Source organism: Leopardus geoffroyi, chromosome C3 (assembly GCF_018350155.1).
Source record: "Leopardus geoffroyi isolate Oge1 chromosome C3, O.geoffroyi_Oge1_pat1.0, whole genome shotgun sequence".
NCBI lineage: Eukaryota > Metazoa > Chordata > Mammalia > Carnivora > Felidae > Leopardus > Leopardus geoffroyi.
Window position 1 is genome coordinate 53,279,739 of NC_059338.1, and position 22,706 is coordinate 53,302,444.

General features: G+C 39.3%; 1 pseudogene; it reads left to right on the top strand.

Moving 5' to 3' along the window:
* Positions 1–371: 371 nt before the first annotated feature.
* LOC123586578 overlaps positions 372–22,706 on the top strand; it is a 44,824-nt pseudogene continuing 22,489 nt past the window's right edge.

Here is a 22,706-nt window from a genome sequence, read left to right on the forward strand (position 1 = left end):
CCCAGTTGGGTGGGATCAGTGTAATGGCTCTGTTCTCCACTAGATGGCGCTGCTAGCCTACTGGGGTGGAGCATTGTGGCTCTATTAGGTGCGTATGCGCATGCGCGGGAGCCGTGAAACTGGCGTCACCCAGCTACCCAGTCTCTAGTATCGGAACTCTGTTCTCCCGGATCAGCAATCGCGCACCCGTCCTCTCATTTCAGCTCTCGCCCACTCCCTGCTTTTTCACTGTCTGTGGCCAGGTCCCAGCAGTACCTCTCTCCGGAGTTTTGTCTCAGGTGCGCCTGTTTTCCCCAGCCCCTTACTTCTGAAGGACTGCGGCTTTGACCCATTCTGCCCCTCTGTGGGAGGGTCTCACCGAGCAACCCCAAATGCCGGCTGTACCCAGGAATGCTTGCTGGACCCTGCTGCTGCCGGTGCTCCGAGACTGCAGGCAGGTGCCAGTCTGCCCCAGAAAAAGTTTGTGAGACAGTGAGCAGCAGCATTTTAGGGATTATGGAAAATCACAATACACATCTGGCACCAGGCTTCACCCTTAAGGACCTTGCCCCAGCACCAGCGAATGTGGCCGCCTTCCGGGGTCTGCTGGGACCAGGGGGCTTCAACAGTCTCTACCAAATGTCCTTCCAGCAGTGGAACCGCTTTTCCCCGTGTGGCCCAAGAACCTCCCGGACCCCACTCTGTTCCTGGGGATTCGCCCTTCCCACCAGAGCACTGCCAGGTAAGGAGCTGCGGAGTTGCAGCCTTTGCGCTCCCCTTGTTTACAGTCTTAATGGAAGTTAAATCCTTTCTCCTTTCTCCCTTCTTAATTTAGTCCCTGCAGCTGTTTCCAGTTTTCCACTTTCTCTCCAGCTGCTTTTGGGGAGGGGTGCTTTTCCTGTATTCTCCCTCCCTCCCCAGTCTCTGTCCTCTCTCCACCTGCAAAAGCAGTTCCCTAGCTTCCGAGGCTTCTCGCTCCCCAAATTCACCTCTCCGTGCCACGTACCTGCTGAGTTCTGTGGTTCAGGTTGTGCAGATTGTTGTGTTAATCCTCAGACCAGTTTTCTAGGTGTGCAGGATGGTTTAGTGTTGGTCTGGCTGCATTTCAAGGACGAGAGACACACAAAAAACAGATGCTGTTCCGCCATCTTCACAAAGGGGAAAAATTATAATTCATGGGGCATTGCCCCAGCAGTGGGATAAAAATTAGCTCTGTATTAAAGATTACTCTGGTCTCACTTAACAAAGTTAAAAGCAAGCTTTAAAAGGATACAAATATTTTTTTAAGTTTCTTTATTTTGAGAAGGGGGGGAGGGACAGAGAGAGTGGAGACAGAGAATCCCGAGCAGGCTTTTGGCTGACAGCACAGAGCCAAATGTGGGGCTCAGTCCCACTACCCAGGGATCATGACCTGAGCTGAATCAAGAGTTGGACGCTCAACTGACAGAGCCACCCAGTGCCACTCTCATAATCTTTTCTTAATCTCAGGTCTGAAATTCAACAATGATGTGCCTTGATGTGGGTTTTTAAAATTTGTTGTGCTGAGTACAAAATGAGTTTCATTCAGTCCTAAAACTTGTCTTTCAGCTATAGGAAATTTCGTGTATTTCTTCTTCAGTGATTTCCTATACACTTATGTTAAATTACATTTTTCAGTAGGATTTTTTTTTCTGTTACCTATTTGTCTCAGTTTTCTCCAAGTTCCTTTTGACTATTTCTATTGGTCTCTTCCATGTTAAAAACTTTCCTCAAGTGTCTGATGATTCTCAGCTGCTTATTTCTATTTGAAGTGAAATCTCCTTCAGATATTCCAATTACAGATATCCTAGACTGTTTAATATTGTCTCACAGCTGACTCTCTGCTCTTTTACAGTCTTTTTGTTTTTTTAATCTGGACATACATACAGAAGATTGTTTTATTTATTTTTTTATTTTTAATTTTTGTTAACGTTTATTCATTTTTGAAAGACAGAGAGAGACAGAACATGAGTCAGTCAGAGTCCGAGAAAGGGAGACACAGAATCTAAATCAGGCTCCAGGCTCTGAGCTGTCAGCACAGAGCCCGAAGTGGGGCTCGAACCCACGAACCATTGAGATCATGACCTGAGCCAAAGTTGGACACTCAAGTGACTGAGCCACCCAGGCACCCCACTGTTACAATTTTGGGGGGGCTCTGTTCTGAATATAGTGACTTAAAAATATTTTTATTCCCTCTTCAGGCTCTGTGCTGATAGCTCAGAGCCTGCTTGGGACTCTTTATCTCCTCTCTCTGCCTCTCCCCCCAAAAAATAAATAAATAAACTTTAAAAAATAAAAAAAAATTGTGAGAGCTCTTAGAAAGAAAATAATAATGGGGCACCTGGGTGGCTCAGTTGGTTGAGTATCCAACTCTAGATTTTGGCTCAGGTCATTATCTCATGGTCATGAGATTGAGCCCTACATCGGGCTCTGAGTTGAGCATGGAGCTTGCTTTAGACTCTCTCTCTCTCTCTCTCTCTCTCTCTCTCTCTCTCTCTCTGTCTCTCTCTTTCTCTCTCTCTTTCTCCCGCTGCCCCTGTCCCCTACTTGCACTCTCTCTCCCTAAAATAAAAGGAAGAAAGAAAGAAAGAAAGAAGAAAGAGTCACATGCAAAGGGTGAATAACCAGAAAATTTTCAGACTTTTCAACAGCAATAATCAAAGCTAGAAAACATAAAGCAAAAACAACAATATGAAAGAATATGGTTTATAACCTAGAATTCAATCCTCACCAAATCATTAGTCATGTGTAAGGGTAAAATTAAGACATTTTTAGATGAGGTATTCAAAAAAAAAATCACTTCTGATGCACCCTTTCGCAAGAAGATGCTAGAGAATGTGTCACCAAAAAGAAAGGATGAACTAAATGGCACACTCAAACTGAAGAGAGTTTAATAAAGGGAATGTTTTAGAGGGTGTGGACAGGGTTTTGGGAAAGCAATAAGGGGTAGTGCAGCACTCTGAGCCTATTAACACTGTTAGGCCTAAAGGGGCAAAATGAGAGCGGGGTTCCTGGAATCTGGAGACAATGCCTATGAAGAGGGCCACCTGTCAGGAGCTGTGGCTCTAAACATAGGGCAGGAGTCAGGAGAATAAATACCTCGTCTTCACTTTCTTCCCTCCCTCAGACTTAGTGTTGTGTCTCCCACTGACCAAACCCAATCAAAGGCCAAAAAGAATCATGTCAGCATCTTAGGGAAGGCACACAGCAGAGCGAAGAAAAGAGTACAGGAGTTAAGGAGGAAAGAGGGGCAACGGAACTATATCCAGGACAGAGGGAGATAGAGGACCCAGGAAACAGAGTCCAGTAAAGCACCCAGGCAAAGAGATTTCTCAACTAGATGGAGAAAACAGTCACCTTGGATGACTACTATAAGGCAGAACCCAGATTGGAACAAGACCTTGGAGAATTACAGGATGATTATCTTAAGATGTAAAGAAACCAGTGGCTTTCCTGATACATATAATGCTCTGAGAGGATATTTAAATTCTTCCTAAGAGTTGGGAGGGAAACTTGTCATAATCATGTAGCAAACTAAGTGAAGGCACCAGGCAACTATTAACTGAGGGAAAATAAAAACTAGCACCAAAAAGGAAAAATAAGGGGCGCCTGGGTGGCTCAGTCAGTTAAGCGTCCAACTCTTGATTTCAGCTCAGGTCATGATCTCAGGCTTCGTGAGTTTGAGCCCCACCATCAGGCTCTGCACCAACAGTGTGGAGCCTGCTTGGGATTCTCTCTCTCTCTCTTTCCCTCTCGCCCTCTCTCTGTTCCTCCCCGGCTTGTGCTCTCTCTGTCTCTCTCAAAATAAATAAATTTAAAAAAAAGAAAAAAAAGAAAAAGAAGAGTCTTCATACTTAGTTGAACTGTGAGTAGTGTGTATATAAAAGTCATAATAACAAATACTAAGTATTCGTCTAACAACATGACTAGACGAGGGGGGATGGAGAGAAGGGAAGTAGAAGTGTATACGTGCCTATGAATGTGGGGTGGAAATATTAAGAAATGCTCTATAGGCATGTTGCTTAGAAATATGAGCTTAATCCCAGAGCAGCCAGCTGCAACACTTGAAAGCAGTGACTGCTAGGAAATGGAGGGAGGGGGCCATTTGGGGGGAGAGATGGGACCAAGGATTGCATTCTTCTTTTTCTTTTTTTTTTAAGTTTATTTATTTACTTTGAGAGAGAAAGTGTGGGTGTGTGCATTTGTGCAAGAAGGGGCAGAGAGAGAGACAGAGACAGAGACAGAGAATCCAAGCAAGCTCCATGCTGTCAATACAGAGCCTGATGTGGGGACTGAACTCATGAATGGTGAGATCATGACCTGAGCGGAAATCAAGAGCCAGATGTTTAACCGATTGAACCACCCAGATGCCCCTGCATTTTTCGTTATAAACCTTATCATACTATTTGGCCTTTTAAACAATGTACATGCATGAATGTGATAAAATTTTAAATTAAAAATCTCAACAAACTAAAGATTTTTCTTTCATTAAAATAAAACAAAATTAAAATATAGCCAACTCCTTTACATTAGTATGGTGAAAGAAATAAAACTTTGCTTCTATCTTCTTCCAGTTCCATGATTTCCAAGTTTCCTCCTCTCTGTGTTCCAGGTCCCTCACATGTTATTAAATGAAGATAATTCACAAAGAATGAGGAAGAGCTAATAAAAATGATTGATATGTATAAACAAGCCCCAAAGGATAGGAATCTATGACAAGTCTTTTTGGCTGAAAATTTTTAGAACGTGAGATACGAAAAAGAATTCTAGAAGGCGGGGGTCTTCAGAAATTTTCTTGCTGTAGATAGATTTTTATTGAACAGATACATTCTGCAAAGGCTGTCAAGTATAGCAACAATCAGAGGGTCTTCCCCATGCATTCATTCTGCCAGTGAATTCAGTATTCAAGACCAAACCTGCCTAAGCTAAAAACAAAAATAATAAATAATAAAAGCTAAAAATAACTGAGCAGTTGCCAAGTGACAAGCATTGTACCAAGCCTTTTATTTGCATCATATGATTTGCATCCTCACAATCATCCTCGGAGTTGGGTCTGACTATTTCCCCACTCTACATATGGGAAGACCTTTAAAAGGGTGAGAAACTTGCTTGAGGAAGTGGCAGTCTGGGCTTAAACTCAGATCTGTCTTACTCAAGAGCCCACGTTCTTGTAAACTTCTACTGTATTTTTGGCAAAACCAAAAATGGCAATCTATGGGGTGAGAGGGGAAAAGATTAGCTATCACTCTGGCTGCCAAGTCTCAAGACAATGCTATAGGAACAGAAGAGAAAATTATGAGGACCTATTGAAACCGCAAAAGAATGGTATTACTTTGTAGAAAAATCCCACAGTAGATGGTCACATGAAAGCTGCTAGAATAAACCAAAGTACACGTAAATTAATTCACCAAACACTTATTGAGTAACCTCTGAGTTTCACTGAGCTAGGTACTGGCAGTATAATTTCTTTGTATAATAATATAATAAATATAATATAATATAATATACTTAGAAATTAAGAATTTGTTGAAGAGTCACTACCAAATTAGAGGCGTTTTGGTATCCTTAGAACTTTTAATACTGTATCTTAGAAGAAATTAGTTGTTATACTATGGCTATTTCAGTAGAGGGCACTAGGAGATCAAGATCGTTTTGAACTTAGGTGGCAAAATAGTTAATAGACCAATCTTTCGGAACTGTGTAGTCATGATTTTAAAAAGCGTATCAAGTGTTCCAAAAATGGAATAAGTCATAAACCAAAGAAAAGAGGTTTTATATATGAATATTGGCAAGATCACTAAGATCAATACTCCAGATGCTTGCCCAATTATAGATTTTTTTTGAGTGGTACCATTTATAAACTCACCTCCATTACTTACTTGCAGATCTCTATTAGGGCCACCAGGAAATGTCAGTTTAGCAGACCTAGCACTTCTGAGAGAAATGGCGTAGGGCATAAGAAGTCCAAAGGCTTTGAGAGCACCTGTTCACCTCCCCACCTTACCTCCATCTCCCACCCAATACCTTCCGCCAAGTAAGTGGCCTGGGGGCAAATTACTTAATCTCTGTTTCCATACCTCTAAAATAGTGATAATTTCTCCCATGATTATGAATGTGAAAATGCATTGCAAAGTGTCATAAATATAATAAAGTTTGTAAGATACTAATAAAGTAAAAAAATATAAAAGAAAGTATAAAAGCATAAAAAATCAAACTATTAGAAAAAGAAGTTCCAGAAACTGTGATCCCAGGCCTATGAAGATTAGCTTTGGAAACTTCTGACAGTACCGTACATCTTAATCGTCCAGGCAGAGTTAAAAACAGAATTCTACAGTCACAATTTCAAAACACTTCCTCCCAGCTCCTTCAGATTTTGCAAGCCCCTTTTCCACCCCCACCCTCATTGAAGAAGAAATACAAATTGATTCATGGGGATTTACTAAAAGATCTTTTTCTAATGTAATCATACCTATTGCCAGATAAACTTCTATTAGTTTGTATAGACAAATGTCCCGGTTTTCAGGGAAAAGAAATTCAGGTGATAACACTTTTAATTTTCTTAGACACACACATACATACATAATTTGCATGCATAATTAGTAGTAAGGTCACTCACCATCACTCCCAAATTGCCTTGATGTTTCCATAAACATATAGGGTATGATTATATTTTATTTATGTATGGGAAGACTAAAGAGCAGAAAGATGAAATGATTTGCTTAAAATGACATAGTATCAACCATGGAAGTTTGCCTTCTAATCCATCATAGAACAACTAGAAAGTACTGGAACCACGTGAAACTACTGGAAAATTAGCATCTTAATTTCTATTTTATCTTATTACTCATTTGTTTATAAAATCAACAAATACATTTCGAGCAGTTACTATATGCCACGCACTGTGGAAGATGTTGAAGATACAATAGAGAAGGAGGGAAACCCAACACAGTTCCTAAATACTCATGCAGTTTGTAATATAAAGAGGAAGACAGACCCCAAAAACTGTAAGGAGAAATATAAAACAGTTGTGAGTTGTAAACGTTCTTTGTAGGAAATAAACATAAGGCTAAAATAGAAAAGAGCAGAGGAAAATGATCTTAGAGAGGGTATTCAGGAAGAATCAGGTCAAAAAAATATGGTGACATTCAAGCTGAGACCTGTAAGGAGAAGCAATGTTGTAGGGGTTGCAGTCCTCCTGACAGAGGTAATAAGTCGCATGTGCAAAGGTCCCGAGGAGAGAAAGATCTTGATGTACCCGAGGAACTGAAAGAAGACTGGACACTCAGAGCACAGCCGGCAAGGGGAGAATGACTTGAAAAATGAGATTGAAGAGATCAGTTGAGGTCAGGTCACACTGAGTTTTGTAGACCAGGGTAGTAGGTTGGATTTTATTCTAAGGAAAATATGAAGTCACTGAAGCATTTCAAGCAGAGGAATGGCATGATTAGATTTGTATTTTAAGAAGAGTCTTTTTCCTATTATGAGAAGAATGGGTTGGAAAGGAGCAAGAGAGCCAACACGGAGATGGCACAGGAGTCTAATGCAATAAGTCTCTCAGATAGATGGTGATGAACTCAGCAAAGGTGGTGATGGAGATGAAAAGTTGCTCATGAAATTGGAATGTGTTTTAGAGACATTCCTGGTTCTACTAGTTATTTGTAGTATCTTTATGCCTAGTACACATTAGGGGAAAAGAACTCAAGATGTAATCTTTTCACTTGACAGGATGGGTTCTTTTAGCTCTTCCAAAGAATTCAAAGCACTTATCAAGCACTTCAGTCTATTGACCAAAATTATTTTTTTTACCACTTTATTTAATTTATTATTTAAAAAAAAATTTTTTTAAACATTTATTTAGTTTTGAGACAGAGAGAGACAGAGCATGAATGGGGGAGGGTCAGAGAGAGAGGGAGACACAGAATCCGAAACAGGCTCCAGGCTCTGAGCTGTCAGCACAGAGCCCGACGCGGGGCTCGAACTCACGGACCGTGAGATCATGACCTGAGCTGAAGTCAGACGCTTAACCGACTGAGCCACCCAGGTGCCCCCTTTTTTTAAATTTATATCCAAGTTAGTTAGCATATAGTGCAACAATGGTTTCAGGAGTAGATTCCTTAATGCCCCTTACCATTTAGCCCATCCCCCCTCCAATCTCCCCTCCAGTAACCCTCTGTTTGTTCTCCATATTTAAGAGTCTCTTATGTTTTGACCCCCTCCCTGTTTTTATATTATTTTTGCTTCCTTTATGTTAATCTGTTTTGTATCTTAAAGTCCTCATATGAGTGAAGTCATGTGATATTTGTTATTTGACTGCCTAATTTTGCTTAGCATAATACCCTCCAGTTCCATCCATGTAGTTGCAAATGGCAAGATTTTGTTCTTTTTGATTGCTGAGTAATACTCCATTGTATATATACCATATCTTCTTTATCCATTCATCATCCATTGATGGACATTTTGGGCTCTTTCCATATTTTGACTATTGTTGATAGTGCTGCTATAAACATTGGGGTGCATGTGTCCCTTCAAAACAGCATACCTGTATCCCTTGGATAAATACCTAGTAGTGCAATTGCTGGGTTGTAGGGTACTTCTATTTTTAACTTTTGGAGGAACCTCCATACTGTTTTCCAGAATGGCTGCTCCAGTTTTCATTCCCACCAGCAGTGCAAAAGAGATCCTCTTTCTCCACATTCTTGCCAACATCTGTTGTTTCCTGAGTTGTCCATTTTAGCCATTCTGACAGGTGTAAGGTGGTATCTCATTGTGGTTTTGATTTGTATTTCCCTGATGATGAGTGATGTGGAGCATTTTTTCATGTGTCAGTTGGCCATCTGGATGTCTTCTTTGGAGAGGTGTCTATTCATGTCTTTTGTCCATATCTTCACTGGATTATTTGTTTTTTGGGTGTTGAGTTTGATAATTCCTCTATAGATTCTTGGATACTAACCCTTTACATGATATGTCATTTGAAAATATCTTCTCCCATTCTGTTGGTTGCCTTTTAGTTTTGCTGATTGTTTCCTTCACTGTGCAGAAGCTTTTTATTTTGATGAGGTCCCAGTAGTTCATTTTTGCTTTTGTTTCCCTTGCCTTCAGAGATGTGTTGAGTAAGAAGTTGCTGTGGTCAGGATCAAAGAGGTTTTTGCCTGCTTTCTCCTTGAGGATTTTGATGGCTTCCTGTCTTACATTTAGGTCTTTCATCCATTTTGAGTTTATTTTTGTGTATGGTGTAAGAAAGTGGTCCAGGTTCATTTTTCTGCATGTTACTGTCCAGTTTTCCCAGCACCATTTGCTAAAGAGACTGTCTTTATTCCATTGGATATTCTTTCCTGCTTCGTCAAAGATTAGTTGGCCATGTGTTTGTGGGTCCATTTCTGGGTTCTCTATTCTGTTCCATTGATTTTAGTGTCTGTTTTTGTGCTAGTACCATACTGTCCTCTATTGACCAAATATTAACTGAACACCTTCTAAGTATATAGAAATGAAATTTGAGAGATGCTACTCCACTTCTGATTGCATACTCAGTTTGGAAATCAAAAGCTCCCTGAATAAAACCATTAGAAAATAACCTATTGCTTAATATAATACCAAATACTAAGTGTAGAAAATAAGTTCTCAAGAAAGACAGAGATAAAAAAAATAATTGGGACTATCAAGTATCTTTATAGTTCTAAAATTGGAGATTCTTGAAAAAAGACAGTCTCTTTAACAAATGGTGCTGGGAGAACTGGACAGCAACATGCAGAAGGTTGAAACTAGACCACTTTCTCACACCATTCACAAAAATAAACTCAAAATGGATAAAGGACCTGAATGTGAGACAGGAAACCATCAAAACCTTAGAGGAGAAAGCAGGAAAAGACCTCTCTGACCTCAGCCGTAGCAATCTCTTACTCGACACATCCCCAAAGGCAAGGGAATTAAAAGCAAAAGTGAATTACTGGGACCTTATGAAGATAAAAAGCTTCTGCACAGCAAAGGAAACAACCAACAAAACTAAAAGGCAACCAATGGAATGGGAAAAGATATTTGCAAATGACATATAGGACAAAGGGCTAGTATCCAAAATCTATAAAGAGCTCACCAAACTCCACACCCGAAAAACAAATAACCCAGTAAAGAAATGGGCAGAAAACATGAATAGACACTTCTCTAAAGAAGACATCCAGATGGCCAACAGGCACATGAAAAGATGTTCAGCGTCGCTCCTTATCAGGGAAATACAAATCAAAACCACACTCAGGTATCACCTCACGCCAGTCAGAGTGGCCAAAATGAACAAATCAGGAGACTCTAGATGCTGGAGAGGATGTGGAGAAACGGGAACCCTCTTGCACTGTTGGTGGGAATGCAAATTGGTGCAGCCGCTCTGGAAAGCAGTGTGGAGGTTCCTCAGAAAATTAAAAATAGACCTACCCTATGACCCAGCAATAGCACTGTTAGGAACTTATCCAAGGGATACAGGAGTACTGATGCATAGGGGCACTTGTACCCCAGTGTTCATAGCAGCACTGTCAACAATAGCCAAATTATGGAAAGAGCCTAAATGTCCATCAACTGATGAATGGATAAAGAAATTGTGGTTTATATACACAATGGAATACTACGTGGCAATGAGAAAAAATGAAATATGGCCTTTTGTAGCAACGTGGATGGAACTGGAGAGTGTGATGCTAAGTGAAATAAGCCATACAGAGAAAGACAGATACCATATGGTTTCACTCTTATGTGGATCCTGAGAAACTTAACAGAAACCCATGGGGAGGGGAAGGAAAAAAAAAAAGAGGTTAGAGTGGGAGAGAGCCAAAGCATAAGAGACTGTTAAAAACTGAGAACAAACTGAGGGTTGATGGGGGGTGGGAGGGAGGGGAGGGTGGGTGATGGGTATTGAGGAGGGCACCTTTTGGGATGAGCACTGGGTGTTGTATGGAAACCAATTTGACAATAAATTTCATATATTAAAAAAAAAATAAAATTGGAGATTCTTTCTGGGATCTAAAGATGCACAAAGTTTATGTAAACCAACAAATTCAGATGAGGAACGGATTTGAGTAAGATTATTATGGCAAGTGCTTTTAGGAGTTTCTGCTTAGCTCAAACTAATTCTCCCCCTTCTCTCAGAACTGATCCTCCCTTCACAGAAATGGGCACCTGGTAGCCATGTTGTATTACATAATTCCTATTCTCATGGCAAGATTAATTAGACTGGAAGCTTGACCCAAACCAAGTCAGGCCAATCAAATTCTCTATCTCAGAAACCCTGGTGCCCCAGAAAGTCTGAATTAGGATTCAAAATAGGGAGGTTAGTCTCTAAACATGGCTGGAACTGTAACATGTAAAACCCAAGAGGCAGGAGAAGTGGGAAAAGCTGATCTGCAGAGAGAATGAGGAAGAGAAACATTTTGATTTCTTCATTCTAGAGCCTACTGCACCCTTCCAGAGTCTCTCACTACATTCTTGTCCTTGAGTTTTGTGAAAAAACTCCATATCCTTAAAATTTGTTAGTTGCTATTACTTAGAACCAATATGTCCTGTCCTACCCTAGTAGTCATGAAAATAGGAATGATCACAGTGAAAACAGGACTAATTACAGCAAAAGAACATTCTATACACAAAACATTGAGGAGGAAAGAAAAAGTACAAGGCTAGGCACCTTCTTTAACAAGCTTACAATTAGCGACAGATGATAAACATCACATCAGAAGACTAATGACCCCCCATGGATGCTGATATCAAAAGATTTTTTAAATGTTTATTTATTTTTTGAGAGAGAGAGAGAGAATGAGTGGGGGAGAGGCAGAGAGAGGGAAACACAGAATCAGAAGCAGGGTCCAGGCTCTGAGTTGTCAGCACAGAGCCTGACCCAGGGCTCAAACTCACAACCATGAGATCATGACCTGAGCTAAAAGCAAGAGTCAGACGGTTAACCACCTGAGCCACCAGGTGCCCTTCAATGATTCTTTAGGTGAAGAATTTAAATGACACTGTCAAAAGGAAAAGGGAGTCATGAGTCTGGTACTCACACACTCTGAAGAAGTGTTAATTTCTGGAAATTAATTTGGTAAGATTCTTAAAATGGATATACTCTTTTCAACAAACAGGACTTATCAAGTCCTTACTATGTGTCAGGGACTCTTCTAGATACTGGAAGTGAAGTACTAAACAAGAAAGGCAAATTTTCTACTTTCATAGAGCTTACTCTTGAGGGAGAAAAAGTAGAGGGAGAAATAATAAATAGTAAATTAATTACTCTATAGCCCATAATTTCTAGGAATTTAACAAATAATCAGATGTGTAAATGTACACAGATGTAAGCATAAGGATATTGATACATTACAGTGCTATTTACACTATCAAAGAATTGGAAACAACCTAAATGTTCAAAAAGGGATCAATTACATAAATGATAGTATATCCAAATAGTAAAGTACTATGTTCCAATTCAAAAACATTTATTTACTACATGCAAGGTATTGTTCTAGTGTTTAATATATAGTAATTTATTTAATAAAAAGAAATTCTGAAATAGATATTTCATTATCATCTCCATTTTATGCATAAGGAGACTATGGCATAAACAGACTGTGGAATGCAAAATCATATAGCTAATATGTGGGGGAGGTAAGATTTGAACCCAGAGAAAAGTTTGACTCTAGGAGCTAACCTCTTAACTATACTGTCTCCTGAAAAAATTATAACATGAGAAAATACGCATACTATAATTTTTAAGTTAAAAATTCAAGATATTGATCTAACTTCACAAATAATTTTTAAGTTCAAATATGTATATATTTGTGCCCTCAAAAAGAATTAGAAGATATTCCACAATGGTAATAAATTGTTTTCTCCGAATGATAGGATTACAAGTTTTACTTATTCATCTTTTTTATATTTCCAAAACTGTTTTGCACTTAACTTAGATTACTTAGTAGAAAAGGGGATGAAATTTTTGCTGAGGCTTGAAGGATAAGGAGAAACTAAATAAGAACTGGCAGGAAAGTAAATGCTAGGAGGTTTTAGGTTTGTTACCATGATTCCTGCAACACATCAGAAAGCAGGGAAAAACCTAATTTCTAGATGTTACTTCTTCCAAGATATTAAAAAAAAAATACTTTTAAGGATTAACATTTACAGCATTTTCTTTATCATCTTTACAAACAAAATTGAGGCAAAGAGAAGGAAGGTTACATCTCCACAAAAATTAATAATAGAAGGAAAAAGTTCTTCTGATATACCGGGCACTTGTCTACATGACTAATATTGAGAAAAGGGTTTTCTAAGATGAAAAAGGAGGTTTTTTGGGAGAGTCTCTCCTGGAGAACAGGATTAGGATGCTCAGATCGAATTGTATTTGAACAAATGCAGAATGAATGAAAACAACTAGAGGGGTGCCTGTGTGGCTCAGTGGGTTGAGTATCCAACTTCGGCTCAGGTCATGATCTCACAGTTTGTGGGTTCGAGCCCTGCGTCAGGCTCTGTGCTGACAGCTCAGAGCCTGGAGCCTGTTTCAGATTCTCTGTCTTCCTCTGTCTGTCTCTCTCTCTGCCCCTCTCCCACTCACACTCTGTCTCTCCCTCTCTCTCAAAAATAAATAAACATTAAAAAAATTTTTTTTTTGACTGGACATCTTATATGCATTGTCAACTACCCATAAAATAGCTAATGCTACTGGTTGGTTTCAAACTATTTTAGAATTGGTAGTGCCTGCTGTTATGGAAGTCTCTGACAATAATTTGGCAGTGGTTCAGAAAAGGAAATGGAAAAAAAAGCTTTATCTTAATATCTATATATTTGACAGTTTTACAGTTCTGTGTGGGAGTTACCTGACTGACACAAGAAGATGGTGGGCCATTACACTTCTGTATTCCTGTCTCATTTCCAATCACACAGTGGACTTTTCTGAATGATGTCTCTAAAACCAAATGAATAAGATCAAAAATGTTTCTCCAGAAAGTCCTAAATTAAAGAATCAGTAGAGACACATCTTGGAAAATACTGATGTAATTTTGTAATCACTCTCTGGTCTGACACTCATTCAACAGGCATTTGTTAAAAGCCTGTAAAGGCAGGATACCCTGATGGGAGACTCCATTGTATTGACATAGTCATGGCCCTCAATGCGTTTGTCCCTAGTAAAGAGATAAGTAAACAATTATATATACTTCAAGGCAGGTGTGATTAAAGTACTATGAGTGGTATGAACCATAGTTTAACCCATTACACAAGTGGGGAGAATTACTTCTAGACAGGTCAATTGAGCTTAGATCTGAAGAATGGTAGAAATTCAATTAACAAAGATGAGGGGGAAGGAGAACATTCTAAGCACTCTACTGGGTATAAACATAGAAAACCATGGCATAGAGGCACCTGGGTGGCTCAGTCAGTTGAGTGTCTAACTTCAGCCCAGGTCATGATCCCACCTTTTGTGAGTTCGAGCCCCGCATCAGGCTTGATGCTGTCAACACAGAGCTGGCTTCGTATCCTCTGGGCCCCTCTCTTTCTGGGTCTCTCCCACTCACACTCTCTGTCTCAAAAATAAATAAACCTTTAAAAAACAGAAAAGAAAACCATGACATACATTGTTGGTGCCAAAACATGGAAGATTTTGAATTCCTGACACGCCTCCAGGAATATACACCCTCAGTTCTTTCCCCCCATTCAGCTCCAAGATGTTGAAAACTTGGCCAACAGCCTCTAGACAGAAGATTTGAAAGACTTTGAGATGTCTTTCCAGGACTGTCTGAGATGTCCAAAAGGAAAGGCCTAAAAATACCAGCATCGGGGGTTCCTTAACATGATGGTCAAAAGCAGGTCTCTGTACAGTAAATTTCCCAGTTGACAAGACTTTATCTTGGGCTCAGAGCTTACAATCAGCTTTTTGTGGTTTAAGACAGATAAGCAAGGATCAGTTATCAGGCTTTCTGAGGAAAGCCTCTAACAAATATGCAGAAGTAACCTAAAGGGAAAAAAGACTATAGGGACAGAAGGTTACTTAAAAAAAAAAAAAAAAATCCTCATTAATATCCTCAAAAAAATAGGAGAAAACATTGCATCCATAAAGCAAGAACATGATGCCATATAGAAAAAGCATTCATGTTACAAACAAACGAAACCAAACCAAAAAATCAACTCTTGTAAATTAACCTTTGAGAACCTAAATGAAAATTTTAGTATCTGGAAGATGATGCTGTGCAAAAATAAGTAGAGCAAAAAGCATAGATAGAAAACATGGAGGAGGGAGAAGAATTAAAGGCCTAATCCAGATGGACCAGAATTTAAATAATTAAAGTTCCAGAAAACAAGAACAGAGAAAATGAAAGGGAGGAAATAATCAATGAACATGTTCAAATTGAATTGAAAGATGTGAATTTCTAGACTGAAAAACCTTATATAGCATGCAGTTCAATCATTAAAAATAGACCCATTGGAAGGCACATCATGAAATTTCAGAAACCTGAAGACAAGGAAAAATTCTCCAGGCTTCCAGAGGTAAAAATAGGACATAAACTACAGATCATGAGTTAGAATAATTTTGGACTTCTGTGGTAGAAATCTAGCTGCAAGATTTCCCACATGTGTACATGTGTACTATGAATATGTGTACCATGAATATGATGCATTTCACCCCATAATTAGGTTATGTTATATGGCGCAGATTGACTTTAAGAAAAGCTTGACCTGGGGCACCTGGGTGGCTCAGTCGGTTAAGCGTCTGACTTCAGTTCAGGTCATGATCTCACAGTTTGTGGGTTGGAGCCCTGCCTCAGGCACTGTGCTGACAGCTTGAGCCTGGGGTCTGCTTTGGATTCTGTGTCTCCCTCTCTCTGCTCCTCCCCACCTCTCAAAAACAAATAAACATTTTTAAAAAATTTAAAAAGAAAGGCTTGACCTAATCAGCATTAAAAGGGCCTCTAAAAGTGATGGGGCTCTTCCTCACAAAGGAGGGTCTCCATAACTGGCTTTGAAGACAAGGAGGCTACATGGCAAGAAATGCAGGCACCTGTAGAAGCTGAGAAAGGTCTCTCCCCACCTTCCAGCCAGCAAGGAAATGGGGATCTCAGTCTTATGATTACAAAGAACTAAATTCTGCCAGCCTCCTGAAGAAACTTAAAAGTGAATTTTTCCCCAGACTCCCCAAAGAAATCTGTCCATCTAATACCTTGATTTCAGCCTTGTGTATCCTGAGCAGAGAACTGTGCTCGGATTTCTGACCTACAGAATTGTGATCCAATAAATGGATATTATTTTAAGCTGATAGGTTTGTGGTGATTTGTTAACAAAAAAATAGAAAACTAATACAGCTTCTCAGCAACAATGACAGCTATTCAACAATGGAGAACCCCACCCTTCAAAATTCTGAAAAGAAGAAATTTCAAACCCAGAATTACATACATAGCTACCAATTAGCTATGAGAGTAAATTAAGGATATCTTCACACATGGCAAATTCTCAAAAACTAACCTACCATGTACTCTTTCTTAGGAAGCTACTGATATGTGTGTTTCACCAAAATTAGGGGAAAAAATAAAACAAGGAAGAGGAATATGTGGCACACAAGAAGAGGTGTGAGGAGAACTCCCATGATACTGGGGAAAGGCCATCCAAGGATGGCATGTTGTGGACAACTGGTCCACACCAGAACAGGTTAAAACACTCTGGGGACATTTTACCATGAAGATTAAGTTGAAAGGATATGTAATGTTATAGTTGAAGGAATGGAGAAGAGATTTGGGTGACTGGCAAAGAGTTGAGGGTTGAAATACTAATTAGTATATAGAAAACTAACTGCATAAGCTTCAAAAAGGCAGTGATTGGGGCCCCTGGGTGGCTCAGTCGGTTAAACATCCAACTTTGGCTCAGGTCATGATCTCGTGGCTTGTCAGTTCGAGCCCTGCCTCCAGCTCTGTGCGAACAGCTCAGAGCTTGGAGCCTGCTTCCCATTCTGTGTCTCCTTATCTCTCTGCCCCTCCCATGCTCATGCTCTGTCTCTCAATAATAAAGAAATGTTAAAAAAAAAAATTTTTAAGGCAGTGATTAATTTTAAGGGAAATAAAAAGTAGTACAAGAATGGTTATCATAGTTTACTACTTGATTTAGCTGTTAATAGTTTTTATATAATCATAATAGAACATTTTATCACAGTGAGTTGTCAATAAGACCCAAAGCTCAAAAGTCAAAATTAGAAAGACAGCATGTATATAGATCTAGAATACCAAATGAATTAATTAAAGAACTGAAAAATGCTGCCTCTACAGAGAAATAGGTGAGATGGGATAGGGACTGCTTGTTTTAGTTTTAAACCTTATGAAACTATTTTTCTCCTTAGAGGCATGTGTATCTTCAGTAAAATAAATGCCAGAAAGAGGAAAAAAAAGAAGAATAAAAAAAAAAAAAAAAGGAGGAGAAAGAGGAGGAGGAGAAAGAGAAGGAGAAGGAGAGGGAGGGTGTAGTGAAAGGTATCTCTACAAATTAATCAGGTGTAAATGGCTTTCTTAAGAGGAAAACTGACAACGCTTTCATCATAATAAAGTGTTCTCATGTTAGTGTCCATTCGTCGAACAATAGAGCATTGTGGTAAATTTCTGAGCAGAAGGGAACCCATTTGTTATGGCAAGTGGTGATGAAAAGAAATTGAAAATATCTCAGGAAATAGACTCAAAAGAACTTGGTGATTAACTGCTGGATGGATGGGGGCAGTGATAACACAGAAGGTGTGAGAAAGGACGAGTCAGGGATGGTTCCCAGGTTTCTGCCTTGGAGTACCTGGGTGGCTGCTGGTGCCATTTTCTGCTTTCTATGGCAGACATAGAAAAGGAATAGACTTGGAAAGGCAGGAAAGAATTTAAGTTTGCTTTGAGGCATGGTTGAATAAAGTACCTAAGGGACATCCAAGCGGAGAAGAAGAATGGCAACTAGATCTAGAGAACAAGAGTTCATAAGAAAGATTTGGCCTCGAGAAAGATAGTTGGGAATGCAACTTATAAATAAGATGACTATGGGAAGAGAGCAGGAGAATTCCTTCCTAGGGACAGACTTGCTTTGCTAAATCCATTCAGAGAGGTGACGCTTCCTATGGGAAGGTTGACAATTACAACTTGGAGAAGTTGAAAAGTGCTAAGTTAACTCTGTCTAAGAAGAGGGTATATGAAGGCATAGGAAAGAGTGAGAGACCCTGTGGCTGATGGTAGCATTTGGGGAAGGGGAAAGTGTTCAACCAGGAAGTTAAAGTTATCTGTTGTGTGGTATGCCTGTAACTCTTCGGTTTTCCTTTCATGAAATCTTTAGTAAAAACTGACTTCTCTTCTCAGTATTTTGTGGAGATTTATTTTTTGGGAATGTGACCAAAAAATGATTTGTATCTCAAGGTTTGTACAGGGAGAAGCCAGATATGGTCCATGGATTGGCTACATGTCTATAGTAATCATCAGCAAAGTATTAGGGGAAGCATTTGCACACGTCTCTGGTGATGACTAACACCAAGCAGAACCCAAAGAAGTCACTGTGGTTACTCAGGAAGTGCTCTGAAGATCTCGATTTTTTTTTTTAATTTTTTTTGTTGTTGTTGGTGGTGGTGGTGTTCTTCTGTTCCTCTATTATGGCTGTTTTTTTGTGGGGTTTCTTTTTTTGAGACGTAATTGACATATAGCATTATTAGTTTCAGGTGTACAACATATTGTAATCTTAATTCCTAACAAAAAAATACAAAAGACAAAAAGTAGGGTCTATAGTAGAGAGCAAATGTGAGAGATTGGATCCAACGTGAAATTATCAGAAAGGGTGGAACCAAAATAAACTAAGCCTTGTGAGAAAATGCTAAGAAGGGTGTGAAGAAAAAGGAACCACCCTACTTCTTGAGTCCAGTGGCAATGCAATTCACTGTTTCTGCCTTTGTGTCAACCAAGTGTTCATCAGTTGTGATTTATCAATATTCTACCAACATTCTAATGCCACCATCTTCACACTCTAGGCTCTTGCTCTGCTTCCCTTTATATCCGAGCACCTGTCAGTACCTGAAATTGTATCCTATACTAATAAATTTGTTTGTTTGCTGTCCATCTCCCTCACTCCAAGGCAAACTCCCCGAGAAGAGGAAATTCATCTTCAATATTCTGTCGAGAATTGTACCTGTCGTGTGAAATTACTCAATAAATATTTATCATTGAATGAATCAATTAATATCTTGCTTCTACCTTTTATCAGAAATGGCCTTTGGATTAAAACAAATCTGGAAAAAGTTTGTTAAGAGGGAATTCCAGCCCAAAGAAGTGTAAAGTTTGTATCAAGGTCTTTGAAGTAATGATAATTGAGATTATTTTTGAGTGCCAAGTAGGTGTGCCTTGAAGCACTGTGCTAGGCACTTAATCCGCCTTATCTAATAGAATCTTCAAAACAACTATTATTATTCCCATTTTATAGATAAATTAGAACCTAAGTTCCCAAAGGGATAGGGAACTTGCCATATCTGGCTAATGTACAAGCCAAATCTCAAACCCAGGTCTCTCAGCTTCAGAGTGTGTGTCCTTAAGCATTCTGTGATTCTGCCTTATGAAATAAAAATAACATTTCCATACTTGGGACCCAACCAAATTATCTATCAGGATTCTGAAATTATTGAGCTGCTCTCTATAATTATTAAGGAATTAGGAAAATGGGCTAGGTATAGAAGGCTGCTGATGGGTAAGTATATTCATGATTTTTAAGAAGAGTAGAGTGTATAATGAAGGATCACAGAGCTATATAGTTCAGTTGTACTAGGTACATAACATAACATTCTTGGTCATTGAAATACCATTAGACTAGGCATTTCAGGTCGTACACTACCTATAACTCCCTGCTGGCTTCTCCCAGTCTTGTTACATATTTTGATTTCCTGCCTAGCCCTCAAAGAAATTTCAACATATAACCCCTGAAAACTATAGAAATCTGTCCCAGGGGAAATTTAAGGACATATACATTTGTTGTGATTCACTTTTATTTTCTGTAATGTTTATTTATTTTTGAGAGAGAGAGATAGAGCAAGCAGCAGAGGGAGAGAAGGAGACACAGAATCTGAAGCAGGCTCCAGGGGTGACTCAGGGCTCAAACGCATGAATCGTGGGATCATGGCCTGAGCCAACATGAGATGCATAACTGACTGAACCACCCAGGCACCCCTGTTTAGGATCACTTTAAAAACAAGTCGAAATTGGGCACCTGGGTGGCTCAGTCAGTTACACCTTCTGCTCAGGTCATGATTTCATGGTTCATGGGTTTGAGCCCTGGGTCAGGCTCTGTGCTGACAGCTCAGTGCCTACAGCCTGCCTCAAATTCTGTGTCTCCCTCTCTCTCTGCCCCTCCTCCATTCGCTCTCTGTCTCTCAAAAATAAATAAATGTTAAAATATTTTTTTAAGAAATAGTGATTAATCATCAAGAGCCGTTAAGGTTTACTATAAACTCATAAGACTAAATTCATTTTCAAGGTTATTATAGTGATTCTAAGTGACAAGTAGTGGTGGCAGGAAAAATAGAAAGCAAAGTGTAGATTTTTTAAATTGACACTTTAGAATACCTTAGAGGCAAATATATCAGAAACTGGAAACAATGCCTCTGGGAAGGGAATGAGAAGTCTGAAGGACAGAGCAGGGAGGACAACTTACTTTTCATTGTCCATCCTAGAGTGCATTTAGAATTTTATAGCTCTAAGATTTTGTGGGTGACAGAGCCCTTGCTGACACAAAGGCAGGAACCATTGAGCATCTGAAACAGAATCCAACTAAATGAGCTTAACCTTCATAGTTTCTTGAAAATTCTCTGAGATGATGTTAAAACCAGCTCCCTAGCCTTGATTATGACACAGAGAAATGAACTGCCTTTGTTCCCAATGACCACATGACACTGAATTCAGCTGCTGGTTGGAATCCAAGCTCAGCTGTTCCCTCCACGTGACTCAGCCACCACTGGTCTCTGCGTCTTGCCATACCCAACTTATTAATTCACCACTTGACAAAAATTTGCTCCCTCCCTCTTTTAAAGTTTTGGGTTAGTTGACTAATTTTCTTCAGTTTCCCAACAACAAGGAGAAAAAGATTTTTAGGCTGTGAGGGTGCCCTTTCTTCCTTCACCTTCTGTTTTCCACAGGCTTGAAGCTTGAGACAACAGAATTAAAGTTTCAAACCATTGTTTCATTTAGCTATTTGCCTTGAATGGTTTTGACGTATGCTTGCTTAGAAAAAACTGAATTTCTGACTTTTTGACAAAATGCTTCAAGAGATGTTATCAAATTACTCTACCTTTTCCAAGAAGTAAAATGCAATTACTAGAGATAAAATAACATGTATAAGCAATAGCCTGGGAAGAGGGCAAGAGTGAGAGAGATAGAGTAAGAGGAAGGCTGGAGATGAGAGTTCTTTAGCAGATATCCTATTTTCCTCAGTTGTTGTTTTTTTTTTTTTTTTTGAAAGCATTAAATATATTTCTACTGACAACAAAATACAATTTTAGAGCATAAAGTATGGGGAGTACTATACATCCTATTGTGTATATATGCATATATATTAATTTTTTTTTAATTTGATTCTGAGAGAGAGACAGAACATGAGCAGGGGAGGGACAGAAAGAGAGGGAGACACAGAACATGAAGCAGGCTCCAGGCTCTGAGCTGTTAACACAGAGCCCCACCCAGAGCTCAAACTCACTGACCGAGAGATCATGACCTGAGTGGGAGTGGGATGCTTAACCCACTGAGACACCCAGAAGCCCCTATCCTGCTGTATATATTAAAGCAATGTACTAATAAAAAAGTTTTTCTCTATATATGCTTAAAGACTTAGCTATTTTAATATAATTAAGTCACTAATTTCCTCTTCCTCCATAAAGAGTGAAAACTAATGAGAATTTTTGACTATTACTTTTTTGTGCTCTGTTCACTGAAGTTAAAATACATTCTGAGTGTTTTTCTTTTTCCTGGAACTATTGTCTTTGAAATTTGCCCTAATTTAACCCCATAAACCTAAACGTGGCAACGTTGGCTTCATGTTTAAAACATAAGAGGGGCTCTTGGGTGATTCAGTTGGTTAAGCATCTGACTTGGGCTCAGGTCATGATCTCGTGGCTTGTGAGTTCGAGTCCCATGTCGGGCTCTGTGCTGACATCTCAGAGCCTGGAGCCTGGTTCGGATTCTGTGTCCCCTCTGTGCCCCTCCGCCATTCCCACTGTGTCTCTCTCAAAAATAAAACATTAAAAAATTTAAAAATAAACAATAAAATAAAACCCAAGGATGATTGCTAACCATAGTAAATATACTCAAAATGCACAAAATGCAAAAGTAATGTGAAATAAAATACTCAATGCCCCCGAGAGTTTATTCCACTAATTTTGTTTCTTGGAAGCTAATTATCTGGGTTATGGACTAAACAGATCCTTTGTTCCTTCTCAGTTCAAATACAGTTGCACTTCTGCCATGTACTGCTCATTCTCCTCTTCCCATAAGGATCTAGGAGACATGGAAAATAGAACCAATATTTTAGCTCTTGAACTTTCAAGAGGACAGTACTCTGTATGGTATAGTGAATTCTACCATCTGCCTGGATACTAACCGCTGACTCACAACTTCAAAACCAAAACTCTCTGGAAATTGCTGTCAGCTGATAGCTGGAACTTCTGCAGAAGTTCATGCTCCCTTCCTGGGTAGTCCTCATCCAATAACAGGTCAATGTGAAGTTACAAA